This window comes from Solanum pennellii, chromosome 8, assembly GCF_001406875.1.
Source record: "Solanum pennellii chromosome 8, SPENNV200".
Lineage (NCBI taxonomy): Eukaryota > Viridiplantae > Streptophyta > Magnoliopsida > Solanales > Solanaceae > Solanum > Solanum pennellii.
In genome coordinates, this window is record NC_028644.1 from 48,220,784 (window position 1) to 48,240,701 (window position 19,918).

Below are 19,918 nucleotides of genomic sequence, written 5' to 3' on the forward strand. Positions count from 1 at the left end.
ATGCGTGACCTTTATTTTGAGCTTTAGGCCACAGAAATTTTTGCAACAATTCTAATGTTCGCTCTTTAGTATTATAGGTTACACATTACAAGCGTTGCCAAATTATAAAACAATTGATAACACTTATTTATATATAGCTACACTTTAAAATGTGTTATATCTATAATTCTAAAAACAACACTTTATAAGTGTGCCCTATAAATAATCATTAAAAAATTAGCTTAAGTAATGAGTTCCCTCCATAAACTTTTTTGACCTAATTTCAAAATATAAAAGTAGTACTACCAGATATAGAAAAATATTGGCTAAATTAATAAGTTTCCCGCCTCCCCCATATTTTTATTTCCCCCCAATTTCTAAAAAAACAAGAACCCTAAATTTTCAGCTCTCAGATCAATCACTTTAGCCAAGCGCTCATTCTCGATTCTCCTTTCTTATGTGTTACTGCGATATATGACTCAAAATTTTCATCCATGGTAATCTTATGTCTCCTTGTTTGGTGGGAAAAAGTGTTTGAAATTTTGATGTTTATGGGAAAAGGATATAAAATAAGGTTTCTTCTCAACCTCGGAGGAAGAGGTGGTGCGTGGGTTATGTCGGCTAGGTTAGGAGCGAAGATTTCGTCGGGAAGTGGGTCACCCATCACTACTTTGCTTTGGATGAAGAACATCTAGCTTCATTGAATGTTTCAGGTAGGTTTTCGATATTTTTTCATAAATTCGAGAAATTTCTGAAAGTTTTGCTCCTTCACAACCTTTTGTGGTAATATGTGTGTGAAAGAGGAGTTGTTCTCTGTGTGAATTTATTTGGAGGATATAACTATCGAGTTAAATTTCTTCTAAATTTTTTTTATATATTTTTAAAAATTTCTATATGAATTTATCAGTAATTTCTGTCTCGACTTGTTTCTATATTTGTAGAATTGAAACTTAAATTAAGAACCAATAGTTCTAATTCTAGGTCAGCTCGTTTGAATAAAGTGTAATAGAGTTTGTATTTTCCTTCTTATGAATCTTTTTGTAGGAGCTTTTTCACTTTGTCTTTCAATGTTTTGATAATTTGTTTGATATCTAGAAATATCAGTAAGGAACTCAAATTGTTGTTTCACCTCTACGATCATATCTATTAACATGTTGGCTACCCAAGTGAGGATTTCAATTGAGTGTATAATTTGAAGGTGTGTTGATTAATTATAACAAGTTATTTATGTGAAGATTCGAAGGAATTCAAGGTTTGTTCTCTTAACTATAACTATGATTTTATCATGTTGCTTGAAGTTCTGATACATTTCAGAATTTTGAATTCTTGAGCTGAATTTGTAGCAGTATCTAGTTTGTGTATCAGTAGTAAGTTATGTTTGTACTGCAATTGTGAAAATTTGCATATCTACTGTTCGCCTTAGTTAACCAAAGAAATAAAAATAAGTTTTGCCAACCGGTTAGTGAGTGGAAACAAGTCGAACCATTAGAATGGATGTGATGACAATACTAAGAGGGGTGCAAGGTGGGTTCATGAGTTTGAGCAGATGCTAAGGCAATTTGAGTGTCAACACAATGATAAAATTAGAGGATTGGTTGGTTTCTCTGTGAAGACTTCTCATTGCATGACTGCTGGTGCAGACATTCTTGCTCATGCCTTCTAGATTTGAGCCTTGCGGACAAAACAAGCTTTGTGGAATGAAATATGGGACTATTCTTGTTGTTCATGCAGTAGGAGGACTCGGAGATACTATGTTTCTACTACTAGTTATCATCTTTTTATTTAATTTTAATTGTCTCATTTGATATGTATCTAAATACAACTTTCATTTTATAATGAATTTTCTTCATGAAAGGTACAAAGCGGTTATGGAGTGAGCAAGATTTTATGCATGTAATATAAGCAGCAGAGAACTAGAAATACTTCGTTTGTCCAATTAACATGACCTACTTTGACCTGTGCAATTGTTTTGAAATATCTGGTAGATTATAACTTTTAAGTATAATGTGAAGAGTGTAAAATAATAATTTGGAATATAAAACAGTAGAGTAATTGAAGTTATATCTATCCAAGTTCTGGATTTTTGTTAGTATTTATGATTTGTGTAATTTATTTTATCTTTCTGTAACATGAATAAAGGTTATAACAATCTTAGCCATCTTTCTATCATTTTCAGCTCTATAGTTTGTTCCATTTCATGCAGGGTTGTGATGCTTTAGAGGATTTTTCATATGTAGATCTTCCACCAGAGATACTGTTCAGCCCTTTTATCATGCAGTAGGAATACTGTGTTGCCCTTTGATCATTACGTAAAGAATCCTCAGCACAATCCCATGTGGTACAGAGGAATGAAAATCTTAAAGGATAAAGTGCTAAGGCAAACCAAGAGACTGATGATCCTGTAAATATAGATGAGAAATCCTTCAATTGGAAGGAACAAATGCTATGAACATTATTTTGGTGGCTTCAGAATGCGCTCCATGGTCTAAAACAGGTATATTTTACATTGGATATGTATCTTTTGTTCAGGGAGAAATGCATAAATTAGTGCACTATCCACAGTTAAGTTTTCTATGACAGTTTGTATCCTAGTATAGTTGATGATACTTCAAATTTTTGAGAACTGCAAAAGAGCTGGACCAGCATTAAGATATTGAAAATGAGGTGCTCGTTGTTTCTTTTCACCAACTTATAGTGTTCATGAAGTTTTCAGTATTCCATCATTCTAGATAAACAAGATAACTAATTAGTAGAAGTATTAACATATTGTCATACATATCAAAAGTATTATGTGACATTTTCTTTGTAATGTGATAAAAGGCATTTAAGAAAAATGAAAAATCATCACTGATCGTCCAAAGTGAAATGAAAAGGTGAGCGTCAAAAGAAAAAGGATTTATTATTATCATGCCTACGAAAAGTATTATGTGACATTTTCTTAATAATGTGATAAAAGGCATTTAAGAAAAATGAAACATCATCACTGATTGTAGGAAGTGAAATGAATAGGTGAATGTCAAAAGAAAAAAGATCTATGTTTTTTCTGCCTTTCTTCACTACTAGTATTATTGCCTTCTGAATGGTTGAGGATGGGTGATGGATTTGTTGTTTTCTCAAACATTGATTTTGTCTGTTAACTTCTCTGTTATCTTTATTTAAAAGCTACAGAGCTCTATGCACGTATATATAATCATTACTCATACAGATTTTTCACACTTCCATGTTGCATGAATTTTATTGTGTTTATGCCTCTCGATATATATCAGTGTGAGCATATCTTTTACTTGTGAAGAGTTTTTTAAATGGCTTGGAGATGTTTCTAAAGCATTACCTAAAGCTTTGACTCGACGTGACCACAGAGTTAAGGTAACTAGTTTAATCCTTCACCTTGTGAATTTATGCATTCATAATAATAATGTATCAAGTAGAATGTAGTGTAGAGAGAAATTGTCTATGATGTCTCAGAATGTTCTGCACAAGGTGTTATATTCTCTATACATCATCTTTCTAACTACTGTACTAGTTAGTCTGTGATATAAATTTAATTTATAAGCTTTCCAAAACATATATTGTCTAACCAGATTCTCGACACCATATAAACCTCTTGATAAATCATTCATATAATAAAGATTTTGTGATAATATTTGTTTCTTTTTGACACATAAAACAGACAACTCTATAGATTGCTTAGTACATTAGAATTTTGCCTTCTCATTTCAAAACACAGGATGTAAAGTTGTCAGATGATGAAGTTTCCTTTTCTCCCCCCATTTCCCTGAAACATAGGTTGAGACTGAAATTGATGTTAGGAGCTTTGTGTGTTCTCTAGATTAACCAACAATTTACCATGCTTAGGTAATTCAAAGAGAGATATGAAATTGTGAGCACAAGGTCAAAAGACATGTGGAGCATTGTACGAAAAAGTTGAAAGTAAAAATCAGAATAACATATCAAATAACAGTAGAATCAATGGGAAGGACTAATGGGTATGTTAAGAGTCTCAAGCTTCATCTTATTACAGTATCCCCAAGTTTGTGATGTTGTCCGTTCTATGATGTTTATTTGTCTAACTCTTGAAGCATGTTATTCAGTTCCAGTTCTTTAAAATCATCTTTATCGTCTTCGTAGCTTGTGAGTAATGTTTTGTGTAGTCATTTTAATCTCATTTTCTACAAGCGTGGATGACATAATGTCCATTTTCATACTGTCATATCGTGGTCTTACTTGTGTAGTTCTGCATTTTTCATTGTATACTAAAACTACTTCTCTTGGTTTTAAATTTGCAGCTAAATAACAGCTAGTATTGTAAGCAACTTACCATTTATTTGCTTATTACTTTCTCTTAAATTTCCGACAAATATTATCCTGAAATAGTGATTTCCATACCAGTTTGACCAGCAGCTTATTTTGTCTGACCCTCCACCCCTTTGTTTCCTTTAAATGTGCTAGACTCTATGCATATTCAGACTTTGGAGTTGAATGAACATGTCAATGCTAGTAGTCTGATGTATGAACATCTCATAACTGCTGATTTGATAAAAAAAAATTCATAGTCATGTTTCCAAGAAACTCTAGGTGTTGATATAGAATTAATCCAAGCTCTGAAATCAAGTTTTTTAAAAAATATTTGCAGGGGGTCTCTCTCTTGGAAAAGATGATCCGTGCATTCGAGGCCACAAGGTTTACGTAAAGGCCAGAGTCAGAAGGGTCTATTGTACACAATCTTTGTGAAATTGTGTTTGATCTATTGTGTTGAACGATGAAGAGTATTTGTATTATTGTCATAGTTGTTTGAATGCAATTGATTTTGTAGAATTTATTGATAGCAGGGATCTTTATGCAATCACTTTCTAAGTATTTGGTTGTACAACACATGTTTTTCGTAGCTTATTTGAATATATAGCTTCAATTTATTTATTAGTTATTTTTATGCTTTGGATAACTTATATATTTAATTTGTGATTATTGAATATATGCAAATAAAAATTATTATTCTTAAAAATGAAAAATTGTGGCTACAAAAATGCTACACAGCGTTGCCACTTTTTATAAGTGTTGTTTTAGATGAGATATAAAAGACAACACTTTTTAAATGTGAACATTAACAAAGAAAAGGTCACGTTTTTAAGTGTAGTATAATTAACGAGAAGGTGTTGCTAATGAATTACTAGAATGCATGTCCTTTATACCTCTTTGGCCACACTTTTTAAGTGTAGCTGCTTTGGCGACATTTCAAAAGTGTGGACTAATGTCAAAGGTTACGCTCTTTTGGCCACACCCTAAAAAGCGTTGCTTAAAGTCCAAAAGTATAGCCTTTTTATTAATGGTCACACTTTTTGCTAGTTTAGGGCACACTTTACTGGAGTGGCCGTAGGCGTAAAATGTTATAGTGTGGTGGAATGGGAGGGTAGGACCTGATTGCATTTTTAAAAAGTTTGATAAACTATTGGCAAACTCAAATCTTATGGAATAGTTCTCGACAAAGGAGGTGGATCATTTACCTAAAATGGGGTCAAATCATGCCCCTATGTTTCTTACTATGAGTACAGGGCATCAACCAGTTGTCAAACCTTTTAAATTTCTCTCTTTCTGGGTGGAAGATATCACCCTAAATGAGGTAGTACTACAACACTGGAAGACCAACGAAACTGGAAATAGTTTCTGAATTTTCAAACACAAGTTGAAGAAAAAAGGCTTTGAGGGTATGGAGTAGGGAGAGGTATGGTGATATTTTTCAAAAACTAACTATTAGAGAGGATATTATGAAGATGAAGGAACAATTATTTGAGTAAGATCCTTCTTTCTCAAATAGAATGGCTATGCAACAGGCTCAAGCAGAAGAGAAAAGATATCTGCACTAGGAGGAGGAATTCTAGAGACAAAAGGTTGAATAACCTAGTTAGAAAAAAGAGATAGAAATATGAGATTTTTTCATAATCTTGTAGCGGAAAGGAGAAAGAAGCTACAAATCCACAAAATTAAAAATACGAGTGGAGATTGGATGGAGGAGAAAGATTTGGTTGTTGATGAAGTTGTACAATCTTATAATAGACAATTCACACAAGAAGAGGTGAGAAATAGTTTTGAACTGTTGAAATTCTTACCAGAGATGGTTACTACTGAACATAACAATTTATTATGTAAAATACCCACCATAGAGGAAGTCAAACGGGCTATTTTAGGGTTAAAAGGTAGTAGTGCTTGTGGCCCTGATGGGTTTTCAGAAATATTCTACCAACATTGTTGGAAAGTAGTCAAACAAGATATCTATAGAATGGTGAATGACTTCTTTGAAGATAATACTCTTCCAGAAAGTGTTACACATACTAATTTGGTACTTACTCAAAAGAAGGAGGTTATGAAAGCTTCTCGGATCTAAGACGTATAAGCCCGAACAACTTTATTAACAAAGTTATTTCTAGAGTATTGCATGAGAGGTTAGAAGGTTTATTACCAAAGTTGATTTCTAAAAATAGTCAGGTTTCGTCAAAGGCAGAAGTATCATAGAGAATGTTCTACTTACGCAGGAAATAGTTACTTATATTAGATTGAGAGAAAAGCAATCCAGTGTCATTATAAAATTGGATATGTCTAAGGCCTATGATAGAGTATCATGTCTATTCTTAACAAAAGTCATGAGAAATATGGGCTTTAGAGAAGTGCTCATTGATATGATTTGGAGACTGATTGCTAATAACTGATATTTTATTATTATTAATGGACAGTCATATGGCTTTTTCCATTCTACACGGGAAATCAAACAGGGAGACCCCTTAACACCTGCAATATTCATTCTCACTTCTGAGGTGTTGTCTAAAGCTCTCAATGCTCTTTTTGAAAAGGAGAGATATAAACAATATGGGTTGCATTAATGGAGTAGGAACATAAATCATCTAGCGTATGCTGATGATACCATTTTATTTACCTCTGCTGATAAATGATATCTAGATTTGGTGATGACAATATTAAAAGATTATCAACAAGCATTTGGCTAGATTATCAATAATCAGAAAAGTAGCTTCTATATGTATAGAAAGGTTTCTAATGTTTTTATGGATGAAGTAAAGGAATCAACAGGATTTAATCAAGGGAAATTTCCTTTTATATATCGTGGTTGCCCGATCACACATGCTAAAAAAAGAAAGGCATATTATAATGAAATCATTAAGAAGTTGAAGGGGAGACTTCAAAACTGGAAAGGAAAAGTACTCTCCTACGGGGGTAAGACACTCTTGATCAAAAGTATATTACAGAGCATCCCCCTATATCTACTCTCTGTTATGGACCCACCCAATTTTATTATCTATGAACTTCATAAGATTTTCAACATATTCCTATGGAGCAATAAAGATGAATGCAAGAGTAAACATTGGGTATCTTGGGATAAGATATATTACACTAATGAAGAAGGAGGTTTGGGTTTTAGATCTTTATTTGATTTATGGAAAACTTTATTTGCTAAACTATTGTGGAATTTCAGAACATCCAGATCTCTATGGACTGATTCATAATTCCTACATTAGTACAATGGAAGGAGGGTATCAAATTTGGAGAAAAATACTTGAGGTCAGGGATGATATTGAACAAGAAATGTGGTGGGAACCTAATGTGGGTTCTTCTTGCATATGGTTTGACAATTGGACAAAATTGGGAGCTTTATATCATGAAGTGGAAACTAATTTCACAATTGAGAATGAGATAGGAGATATTGATTCACTAATTATAGATGAAAAATGGAATGAATTGAAGATATCAGAAATCCTCCCTAGTGATATTGTACAACATATTCATGATCATATTCACATAAGTAAGGAAGCTTCACCTTGGGATTTGCCTTGGTAGATGGCGACTACTAGTGAAAATTTCACGGTGGCCAGTGCTTTCCAATTGATGAGACAAAGAAACTCACCAGTAGAAAACATGAAACGTTTATGGAGTAAGGGAGTCCCTTTCAAGATTAACTTCTTTTTATGGAGATTATGAAAATTTAAGCTTCCTATTGATGACATTCTTCAAAGGTTCGATATCAATTTGGTGTCAAGGTGTAGATGTTGTGAGTCACCATATACAGAGACCTCTCAACATCTATTTATTACTAGTATTTTGCTCAAAAGACCTAAAAATACTTTGCTATTGGTTTTGGAGTAGAGTGTCCTTTTGTGAAATGCCATCAAACTATTAAAATGGTGGAATATTGAGTCCTAGCTGGGTTGAACCAATTTTGCAAGCCATTCCGTGTATGGTATGCTAGCAGTTATGGAAAAGAAAAAATAAGGTGAATTATGGAGGCACTATGACTTCGAGGAGAGTGATATATGAGATCTCTAGAAACACTCATCTTTTAACCCTAAATCTATATCCATGGATGAAAATGGCCCTTTTGATGGATTTTCTTCAAAAATTCAAATATATAATAAGATCGGTGCCTGTAAGTTGTAAGCTACCTAATCAAGGTTGGTTTAAATGTAATTCAGATGGTGCTTCTAGAGGAAACCCTGATCAAAGTTCTACAGCATTTTGTATTAGAAATGATGAAGGGAATATTCAATATGCTCAATGTAGAAGGATTGCAGACTCTACTAGTCTATTTGCTGAAACTACGACTTTGAAGGAAGGGTGTGAGCTATGTGTTGACAGACTATATCTACCTGTAATATTTGAAATAGATTCTTTGGCCCTATTAAAAATATTAAGTGGAGATTGGGATTGTCCCTGGAGTATTGTGATGATTAAAAGAAGGATAAGAGAGCTAATTGAAGGAGGTCTCATATAACTTCAACACACACAGAGAAGGCAAAAAGGATAAGAGAGCTAATTGAAGGAGGTCTCATATAACTTCAACACACACAGAGAAGGCAACAACTTTGAAGATTTTTTAGCTAACTGGTGTTTTAGTTTTACAGGGACAAAATGCTTTGATTCATCTGCAACATTATCAAGGTAGGCTAAAGGCATAATTATTTTAGACAAACAACAAGTTCCACATATGAGAATCAAAAGACTTAAAAGACAAACATCAGATGAAATGAGACATGATTTATAGCTTAGATACTATAATATTATATGACAAAAGAGACAAGCAATATGGTAAATAAAAAATCAACACAATAACAACTTACTTACATTTCATTTCAGACCAATTTGGAGATTCTTAGAGTGGGGTAAGTACAAGTCAATGATACATTCATTTGAAATCTATTAAGGTGGTATTAATCTCACTAGAGGTTCATTCCTTTGTAGAAATTAAACTAAAGTATCACGATGCGTACGTTACAGATATTCAAAGTTGTTAGATCTGATTTCACTTGATTTGTGAAAGAAAAATCACAAGCTTGGAGTGAGCTCCATCTATATTTAAATACATAGCACCTGGTGAGAGTTTAAAGGCGACTTGAAATGTATTTAGCTCATAGCTTCAGATTTTTACACAAGTTAGGTGAAAAAGATGACGTAGAAAAGCTATAAACACAAGCTGGAAGGTAATTTACGGTGGTCGACTTACCTGAGACGAAGATTCCGGCGAGCAGCTGAAGAAGATGACTGATTAACGCAGCAAGAGATCGCCTCACTTTCCTTTAACAGAATGTCAATTTTTTATTCTTTCCCTTTGCACTTTTAAGTTAGATTTCTTAATGATTTTTTTATTATTTCTTTAAAACCATTGTTTTGGTCTTTCTATTGAATGGCTGGTTGATCAGATCATATAACGGGAGGTGTATTTTTTTTAAATAAAATGGGCCTTTTTGGCCTAAAAAACAAACAAACATTAGTTTGTTTCACATTTGAATGGAATGTTAAATTTTCTTTGGTAACTATATCACTAAACGAGACACACTACTAGTAGGCAATACACATGTACTAATGTAAAAATCTAAGTTCTTTTAGTATCCATTTATAGAGTTTGTTGAATGTTATCATATAACCATTAGAGAGCAGTTTGCAGAAAGAGGGAAGAAGAAAAGGGGATAGAACAGTGAATTGATTTAACCGACTTACTCTTTCATACACAACGAGTCACTATTTATATACGTGTCTAACTAATTAGCAGTAAATAAAAGAATCTCTAACTTACTTAACAAACTAGCTAACTCGATAATTATTTACAATATTTATTTCAACACTCCCCCTCAAGTTGGGTGATGGAATATGTCCAACATTCCCAACTTGAACAACATGTCATTATACAGTTGTTTTCCAAGTGCTTTGGTGAAGATATCTGTCATGTGTTCCTTGCTCGCCTCATACTTTCTCTTGATTATGCCTTCTTGTAACCTTTCTCGAATAAAGTGAAAATTTATCTCTATATGCTTTGTTCGTTCATGAAACATAGGATTTGAAGCAATTTACATTGCAGCCTAATTGTCACAGTGCAACTCCATAGGTAATTCAACCTGTGTTTCAAGCTCCTGTAGTAAACCTTGCAGCCAAACCAGTTCAACTACTGTTGTTTCCATACTCCTGTACTCTGCCTCTGTTGAGCTTCTTGAAACTGTGCATTGTATTTTTTATTTCCATGATATTAGAGATTCGCCAAGTTTGACTCCAAAACATGTCACTGATTTTTTGGACAACAAACAGGATGCCCAATTTGCATCACATAATGCATTGATCTTTACTGATTTCATTATGCTTATCAACAATCCCTAACCATGCTGATTTTTAACGTATCTCACCACATGTAATGCTGCATCATAATATCATTTTCTCAGAGCATGCATGAAATGACTTAGATGTTTAACAACAAATGAAATATTAGGACTTGTCATAGCTAGATATAATAATCTTCCAATTAACCTTTGATACACTCTTCTGTTCTATGATTCTTCAGCATTTGTATTATCATATTATTGACTTGTGAGTTTCTGATTCTGTTCAAGAGGAGTTGTGGTTCCTTTTCCTCCAGCTAGACCATATTCTAACACTGATTCTATGCACATCTCATTTTATTCATCAATATTCCACTTTTGGATCTTGAAAACTCAATGCCAAGGAAATACCTTAACTATCCTAAGTCTTTCATTTTGAAGTTATGATGCAAAATATCTTTGGCCTCCTGAATTAATCCCTCACTATTTCTAGTGATCAAAAGATCATCTACATATACAAGTATGATCAGAATGACACCGGTAATATCTCTTTCTATAAACAATGAATAGTTCAACTTACTTTGAGTAAAGCCTGATTGTGTAAGTGTAGTGGTGAGTTTCAAATTTCATTGTCTACTGGCTTGCTTCAAGCCATATAAAGATTTTAGCACCCTGCAAACCTTAGTATCCCCTGACTGCCAAAACCAGGTGGTAAATCTATATAAACTTACTCAAATAAGTCACCTTGGCATAAGGCATTGTAGACATCCATCAGTAAAAGAGACCAATTAAACTAAGCAGCTAAGGCAATGACAAATCTCACAGTCACCATCTTGACAACATGAGAGAATGTATCATGATAATCGAGGACCTCTTACTAAGTGAAGCCTTTAGCCATAAGTCTAGCATTGAGCCTTTCAATGCTCCCATCAGCCTTGTACTTAACCTTGTACACACATTTACATCCAATAGCAGTCTTACCTAAAGGTAAATCAACAATCTCCCAAGTATGGTTATCACTATGAGCTTGAATTTCTTGGTCCATAGATTGAATCCAGCCACTATTTTGGATGGCTTGTTCAAAAAATGAAGGCTCAGAAATAGAAGAAGAAAAACCTGAAAGATAGGATTGATAGGAAGAGTTGACAGTGGTATAGGAAATTAAAAAATAGATGAGATAAGGAGTTTTTGAGGTGGTGAGATAATCAATGTGCCATTTAGGAGGTCTGACTAATCTAGATGACCTTCTCTGGGGAATGACAGGTGGAGGAGAAATGGAAGTAGAAGGAGCAGGAACTGGATCAGGTAATAAGGGAGGTGAGGAAGGTGGTGAAGGAACAGGATTTAGATCATGTAATAAGGGAGGTGCGAAAGGTGGTAAAAAATAGATGAGGGAAAGCAACCATCAGTAGGGTGTGGAAAAGCAGGTTGCGAAGAAGGAAAAGAACATGTATGAGGTGGATCTGCAGAATATAAGAAGGTGTATTTAGGATGTTTGAGGGGAAAAAATAGATTCGCAAAAAGAAACATCCCTACTAACAAAAAAGGAACCTGAAGTAATGTTATATAATTTATAACCCTTTTGAGTGTCAGAGTAACCCATGAGCACAGAGGGAATAGCCTTGGGAGAGAATTTATCTGACCGAGTTGTGTTTGTGTCATAACATAGGCATCCAAATACTTTCAAATGATTGAGTAAAGGAACCTTTTTTGTGAAAGAGTTCATAAGGAGATTTGCCCCCCAAAACAAAAGAAGGTACTCTATTAATGAGAAAAGTGGTCGTAACTACATATTCTCCTCAAAACTTTAAGGGCGTATCAGCTTGAAATCTAAGGGCCCTTGCTATCTCAAGGAGATGTTTGTGCTTTCGTTCAGCAATGTCATTTTGCTGAGGAGTATGGACACAAGTGGTTTGGTGAATTATACCAAGAGAAAAAAGAAGATTGTTGCATTGGTTGTTGACAAATTCAAGGCCATTATCAGACCTAATTATTTTGACAGAAGCTAAAAACTGAGTTCTAATGAAATTTAAGAAAGTTGTAATGAAAGTAGCAACTTAACTTTTGTATCTTAACAAAAAAATCCATGTCATTCTAGAATAGTCATCAACAATAGTAAGAAAAAAAATCTATAACCATTATAAGTGTATTGATTAAAAGGTCCCCAAACATCCATGTTCTTAGTACTAGAGGGGAAAGGGAGTCTAGTTTGTCTTGCAAGAGGACATATAGCGCAAGAAGAAAAATCTGAACTCTGCATATGAAACTTAAGAGATGCAATCTTCTGCTATACATTACAGTGGCAGGTGATGGTTTCTTGGTGGATGGGAGTATGTAGAGACCTTCTGCTTCCTTACAAATCCCCGTCACCTTGCCATTGCAGAGATCCTGAAAAACGCAAAAATCAGGATAGAAACAGACACAACAATTCAGTTCCTTTATGAGTTTGGAAATGGATAACAGATTGTAAGTAAAATGAGGAATATAAAGGACATTTTTCACTTCAGTATTGGCAAAAAGTGAAGCATATCCAGTATGAGTGACTAAGGTGGTTTGACCAATTGGCAAATGTACTTGGTTAGAGGTAGAAGGAACAAGAGTTGGATGAAGTAGTGTATCTAAACTAGAGACCATATGATGAGTGACTCCAATGTCCAAAATTCAAGGAGTTGCATCATCACTTGTAGGAAAACAAGAATTATGTACTGAATGTTGAGGAAAAGTTTTGATGTATACCTGCCATGTTAGCAACAGGCTCCTGTGATGAAGATTCATTATCAATTAATTTCATCAGATGATTATATTGATCAGCAGTAAAACATGGTGCAGGCTGAAAAGGTGGAATGTCAGGAGTAGAGTTTCTTTCCGAGTCAAGGCCTACAACACAATTCACATTGTTAACCTGAGTTCTTCTATTACCCCCAGAATTCTGCACCTATCATTAGTATAGTTATGTCCCCTGTAGCCCCTATCATCATCACCTTTCTTCCTTTGGAACTTGTAATTTTGTGGATATCCATTCAATCTATAACAATTAGCTCTTGTATGGTTTCTTAGATAACAGTGATCACAGTACTATAATCCACCTGTGTCTGATTGGAATTTGTTGCCTTTTACTGAAGCTAAAACAGTAGGATCATGAACATCCAATTTTTGTAAAGGCAACACACAATTAGATATCAATCTAGATTGTATATTTTGGCTCTCATCCTGCATTATCATATTGAAGGCTTGATTCAAGCTTGGACTAGGAATAGTCATAAGAATCTGACTTCTCGACTGAGCAAAACTATTACTAAGCCCCATTAAAAACTGCATAAGTTTTTGTTTCTCCATGGCATTAGCTCTATATTTGTCACATTCACATGCTGGTAAAGGAACTAGTAATACATATTCTTCCCAAAGATTTCTCAATCTAGAATAGTACTCAGAAAAAGTAAAGGTGCCTTGACTCATAGTGTTGATTTCAGGATGCAATTGGTATATTCTAGTCAAATTGCTTTTATCAAACCTTTCTTTTAGATCCTTTGAGACACTATGTGCGTTAGATGAAAACATCGATCAATCCATTTGCCAATTCTTTCGAAACTGAATTGGTAAACCACGATAATACAAAGGCATTACATCTCTCCCGCTCATGTTCTAGATCTCCTTTGTAATCACCTTTGCGACACTTTCCATCAATAAATCCAATTTTATTTTTTGCTAATAGGGCTACTTTCATAGAATTACTCCAACCAGTATAATTTTTAATACCAGTAAGTTGTTGAGAGACTAAAATGCTACTTGGAGTATTAGATGGATAAAGGTACATAGGATTTCTGGGATGGATGTTAGTGAACTTGTGAATTTGCTCTCAGTTTGGAGTATTTTGCTCCTTCGATAAGTCGACTGTATTAGGTCGATGTTCAACTGTTCTTCCAATTTTGCAGTGAAATTTGTGCTCTCTGTATTAGCTAGATCTTCACAATTTAAATTAGGTCTCAGGCCTAACTCACACCCCAAAAGTTAGCTAAAAGTGAGGAGGATTGCTCAAACCTTAATTATAAGGAGTCCACCCATCTCATTAGCCACTGATGTGGGACTTTTGTCATTCTTTAACACACCCCACCTCACGCCCAGTGCCTAGCATCTGGTGCATGGCAATTTTGATTTTGGAAGCCCCAACATCGGGTGAGAAAGGCCCTGCTCTGATACCATGTTAAATGTTATCATCTAGCCAGTAGAGAGCAGTTTGCAGAAAGAGAGAAGAAGAAAGGGGGATAGAACAGTGAATTGATTTAACCGACTTACTCTTTCATACACAATAAGTCACTATTTATATATCGTGTCTAACTAATTGGCGGTAATTAAAACAACTTCTAACTGACTTAACAAACTAGCTAACCGGCTAATTATTTACAATATTTATTTCCACAGAGTTAATCCCTACTTTCACCATAGATGTCCAATTTTGACTTTTTCGATGTTGTTTGTGTATTGTTTCTTTTATTATTGTGCTTCTTGGTAGCTGACGAAAATTTCTCCTATCAGTCATAATTATTTTTTTTCTACATCTTTGGTGATTCTTCATGTACGGTAACCTTCTTATTTCCTGTGAAAATGAGTTTCTTTTTATAGTTTAATTTGCTGATTTTTTGTTGGTGAATGTACTTCAATTGACAAGTTTATATGACTCTGCCTACAAAAAGTAGCAAACTGTTGAAAACTTTGAAACCAATAGAATTAACACCAATGAGGACAGTGAGAGCCAACCTATGAGAGACAACAATAGACCAATTGATTAGGCTTGAGTGTTGAAACACCACTTAATTGTACTTAGGTGATTTTAGAGAGTTGATGATAGTGTAAAAAACATTGAGTGGACCAATCCATTGATTACTCTTAAACTTGCTAAAACTAGTCCTTTTGTTTTTCTCTTTTTCTAATTTGGCTTGAAATTTGAACTTCTTCGTTATTTTCTGCTGGGAATGTGTTTTTTGGATTTATTTTGTGACATATGAAAGGAACATTGGTAGAGTACTCTAATATGATTTGAATGTTGAAAGAAGTGGATATTAGCAAGATCACATATATGTGATTAAGAAATAATGTTCTTGAGGGTATCATTGGTGCCAAGTAGAATAATTCTAGCCTTTTCTTCTAACTTTTGAAATAGCCTAGGAATTCGACTTTGATGGATTGTCACTGGTCATATATAGTTGAAAGATTAGGAAACTGAAAAGGCTTAGCATTGCATGTTGCTATGGTATGGTATGTGACAAGAAGGTTGAAGTAGCTAGTTAGTTCAAAATATTCCATTGTTAGAGTAGTTAAGTCTCACACACACAACATTCATAGTATATCGAATTTGGTGATTACTTTGATGATAAAGATGTAAGTAATGAAGAAGCTCTAGATGTTATTAAAAACTTGTTTAGCTTGCACCACCTTCAACTTATTGGAAACATGCATGACAATTAAAGACGTCGAGGCTATTCTTGATCATTTCCCCCATCTTGTATTACTTACGTGTGGTTGTGCAAATATGTTTGCCTCAACAAAAATCTTGAGTAACAAAATTTATAGGCGGATTAAAGATCTGAAGCATCCGCGTGACTCTCTCTTGTAAATATTGAATATCAATTTGAGGCTCGTAGGAGGACAATGAGATCAAATATCTTATGATTACTGAGTATTAGTGACCGAGTTTCTAGCTTTAGCCTCATTTATGAAGTCATCAAACATTTTGGGTCATTAGATTATGAATAGATTTTCAGGTGTATAAAATGATAAGTACTATAGGGAATATTTATTCTTATGATTACTCCTTTTCTTGGGACTAAGTTCCTAAGGAAATGAAGATGTAATGATCATGTAGTGTTATTATTTGTTAAACTGAGACAAATTGTTCTGAATATGATTTATCTTCTTTAATTTGTTCTTTCTATAATTAACAATGAAGTTTTATATGAATTTAATTATTTAATTATATTTTTATGTGTTGTAGTGTATAAAACATTTTATATTATTCATTGGTATAAATTTTTTGTATAATAGCAAACGAAAATGGAGTCATTAAAACTCATTTACAAATATCTTATCAAATATAGAAATGGCCATTAGCGACTAAAAATTTGATCATTAAAAGTATCGATATTGACATTAACATACAATTAACGAAAGGAATTTTGATCGTTAAAAGTACTTATACATAGGAAAAATCCGTTCGCTACAAAAGGACATAACAATCGAAATTTATCTGATCTTTAAATGTTAATAATGACCGACTTGAAATACAATTAACTTTTAACGTCGGGATTTTTAACGACTAGTTATAAACGTATTTTCTCCGCTCATTATTGATATTTAGCGACCTGATTTAGACTCTTAACGACCAAATTTTCTTTTACTAGTGACCATTTTTCTTGAAGTGTAAGATGAGTTTTTGGGATAAGCCCCCAGTTAATTCTAAATGACTGGAACTAAAAGACTAAAATGAATAAATAACAATAGTCTTGTCTTCGAAAGATGAGGACTCACCAAACTCTGTTGCTAAGATTAAATGAAATTGCACTAACTGCAAGCTAGATACTGAGCATCTGAACTTAAATTTTAAAATAATATAGCGCAAGAAATTATACAAACGATACTTTGAATGAACTGAGTATATGAGATATATGCACAATTTGAACATGATAAATCTCAGAACTAAAACACATGAGTTGATGATGTGATGACCAAAGAGTGAGACATACAACTAATAAATACTAAATTAATTGAATGAAAGATCAATGTTATAATCTAAAATATTGTGGGAGATACTATTAACCGATATACTCTGTCTAAACTAAATGGAGTCCAATTTGTACCCAACTAATAGGGCGCTTTGTACCTTGTCAGTCCTAATCTGATGGGTGATCCTTAAAAATCTATGACGACACGTGATTCTAGGACTTAGATATTGATATTAAAGGTCTATGTCCTTGCTAATTATAGGTGAGTTTTTATCACTATATCCGATCGGTACTAAATAATACTATCAACTGAAGTTATGTTGATAACTGAATACTACTAACAAAATTTAATAGCTTAAAAAAATGAATATCTAATAATATCTAATAGACACTTTTATCTAAAAGCATCTTTAAACATATAAAAATGAAAAATTGAGTTTAAAGCTAATCATGAGAATTTTTGTATTTTTAAGAAAACATGCAATTTAAAACAACACAATTTAGAGGCATCAAGTATTTGTATTCTCGGGGTTCAATGTATTTAAAGAAAATGTGTTGAATCATGTGTAAAAACATGTCTTTATAGACTATTATTGACAAGGTAATGAAATTCATATTTTTCGTAAAATTTTAAATTTTCATATGAGCGAAATGCAAGAGAACCGATTCCACTTTGAGACTTGATAAGTGAAACGATACTCATTAATGAAATCTCACATACTTGAAATGGAAAACAGTGGTATATGCTTGAGAATAAAGAACCCTAGCTTGCTATCTGATAATTATAAATATTAGGCGTAAGGCAAGACTTTTTTGTCAACTGATTTCACCTCAATTTCACTTAAGATAGGTCAATACATCGTGCTTTAGGAGTTCAAAGATGGGGGAGGACAAAAATAATCCTGACTAAAAAGTTGTCGTAACATTCCACGAGGGTCATCTGGTTTGATATGTCATGGACAACCTAACTCTTACATATCTTTAGTTTGATACGTCATGGACAACCTAACTCTTAATATTCTGAGAAATATAGTTGTTTAAAGTTGACCTTTGCATGAACTCATGAAAGAAAACTTATACGGTAGGAAAAATATGAACTCGACTTACTGCTAGAGGTCCCTTATAACACTAAACCACATTCGATACACATCCTACACTTGGAACTGAACCTTAACACACATAATCAAGTAGGACCTCACCTGGTCCAAGCTGATAAACTTATGATGAATAGATGCTACACCATGTATCCAACATAATTTGCATAGCATAAGCAAGCAAGGTGATTGATTCTGTCCAGAGATCTAGAAAAAACTTATGCACCCAAAATAAAAATAGGCTGGCATAGAGGGTTACTATGTTTGAGACCCTTGGACGAGAAGATTTTGTCATATCTAGTGTCATTAATCAAAAATAAAGTACCAATCATTAGAAATAAGATTTCATATAAGAATGATCAATTTTTCTGATAAACCAGATCTTTTTTTTGACTTCTATAAGAAAATTTTAACCCATTCTATTATAAGTTTTAGCCACGTCTAATTTGATAACAATATTACAATCAACATTAGATTTAGACATTTCACGAACAATTTCTTGAGCAAGAGTAACATTTTTAGTGATCTACCGACCGGTGATAAAGTAACTTTGACTTTGTAGAACTTATCTTTAAGTTTTGATAGCATCTTCTTTATCACATAAGACTCAATGTGCGCACTCCATTTCATCCACCATGTACTAATAGGGTGAGTGATATCGTAGTCAATCTTCTTATTTCTCTGGATAATAGATCCAAGATATTTGAGACTTACTTTCTTTTACACAACATGTGTATCAACCCTCACTTATACACTAGTCACACGTGTTACATGTTGAACTCGCACTCCATGTATTTAATCTTGGAAAAGGATTTGATATACCCCTTAATTTTGTCCTTTAGAGCTAATATACTCTCATCATTAGAGTAGCTCATATATACCTCTACAGTTATACAAATGACTCACATATACCATTTTTCTCTAATGAAAGTGAAAAAATTAATTTTAATTTAAACTTTTGATTATTTTTTAAAAAAAATAATAATCCATATGGGGTATATTTGATCCTCCTCACACAGATATTTTTTTTGACTTTTTTGTTCCAACGGCCAATAATTTTGGGGTATACTTGATCCTCCTCACACAGATATATTTTTTTTGACTTTTTTGTTCCAACGGCCTATATAAAATTATTATTTTAATGATCAAATTCGTTTATGTTTCATTTTAATTATGTTTTACAAGTACAAAAACCAAATTACAAATACCCGCAAAAAATAGTTTTAAATTTTTTCTTTACACTAAAGAATGAAATAAAAAAAAAGAACTTGAATAATAATAATCAAAGAAGTCCGAAATAATTTTTCTAAGAATAAAAATTAAAATATATCTTAAAATTTGTTAGAATGATCATACATACCCCTATATGAATTTTTCTAAAATTTAAAGTAAAAATAAATAAATTAAAAACTCATTTTTTTCACTTTCGTTAGATAAAGAATATATATAAGCTCCTATTGTAGCGGTAAGGGTAAAACAAGTTGTACAACAATATATATATATATATATATATATATATATATATATATATATATATATATAT

The 19,918-nt window shown here is 33.2% G+C and overlaps 1 long non-coding RNA gene across 2 annotated transcripts; it reads left to right on the forward strand.

Moving 5' to 3' along the window:
• The first annotated feature begins 300 nt into the window (after window positions 1-300).
• On the forward strand, window positions 301-4,896 carry LOC107027114. 2 transcript variants are annotated; one of them, XR_003579852.1, is made up of 3 exons: window positions 301-692; window positions 2,183-3,965; window positions 4,613-4,896. It is a non-coding gene; the product is annotated as an uncharacterized LOC107027114 (long non-coding RNA). The 2 variants fall into 2 exon arrangements; XR_001457715.2 differs by having other exon boundaries at window positions 305-692; window positions 2,183-4,896.
• The last annotated feature ends 15,022 nt before the right edge of the window (window positions 4,897-19,918 follow it).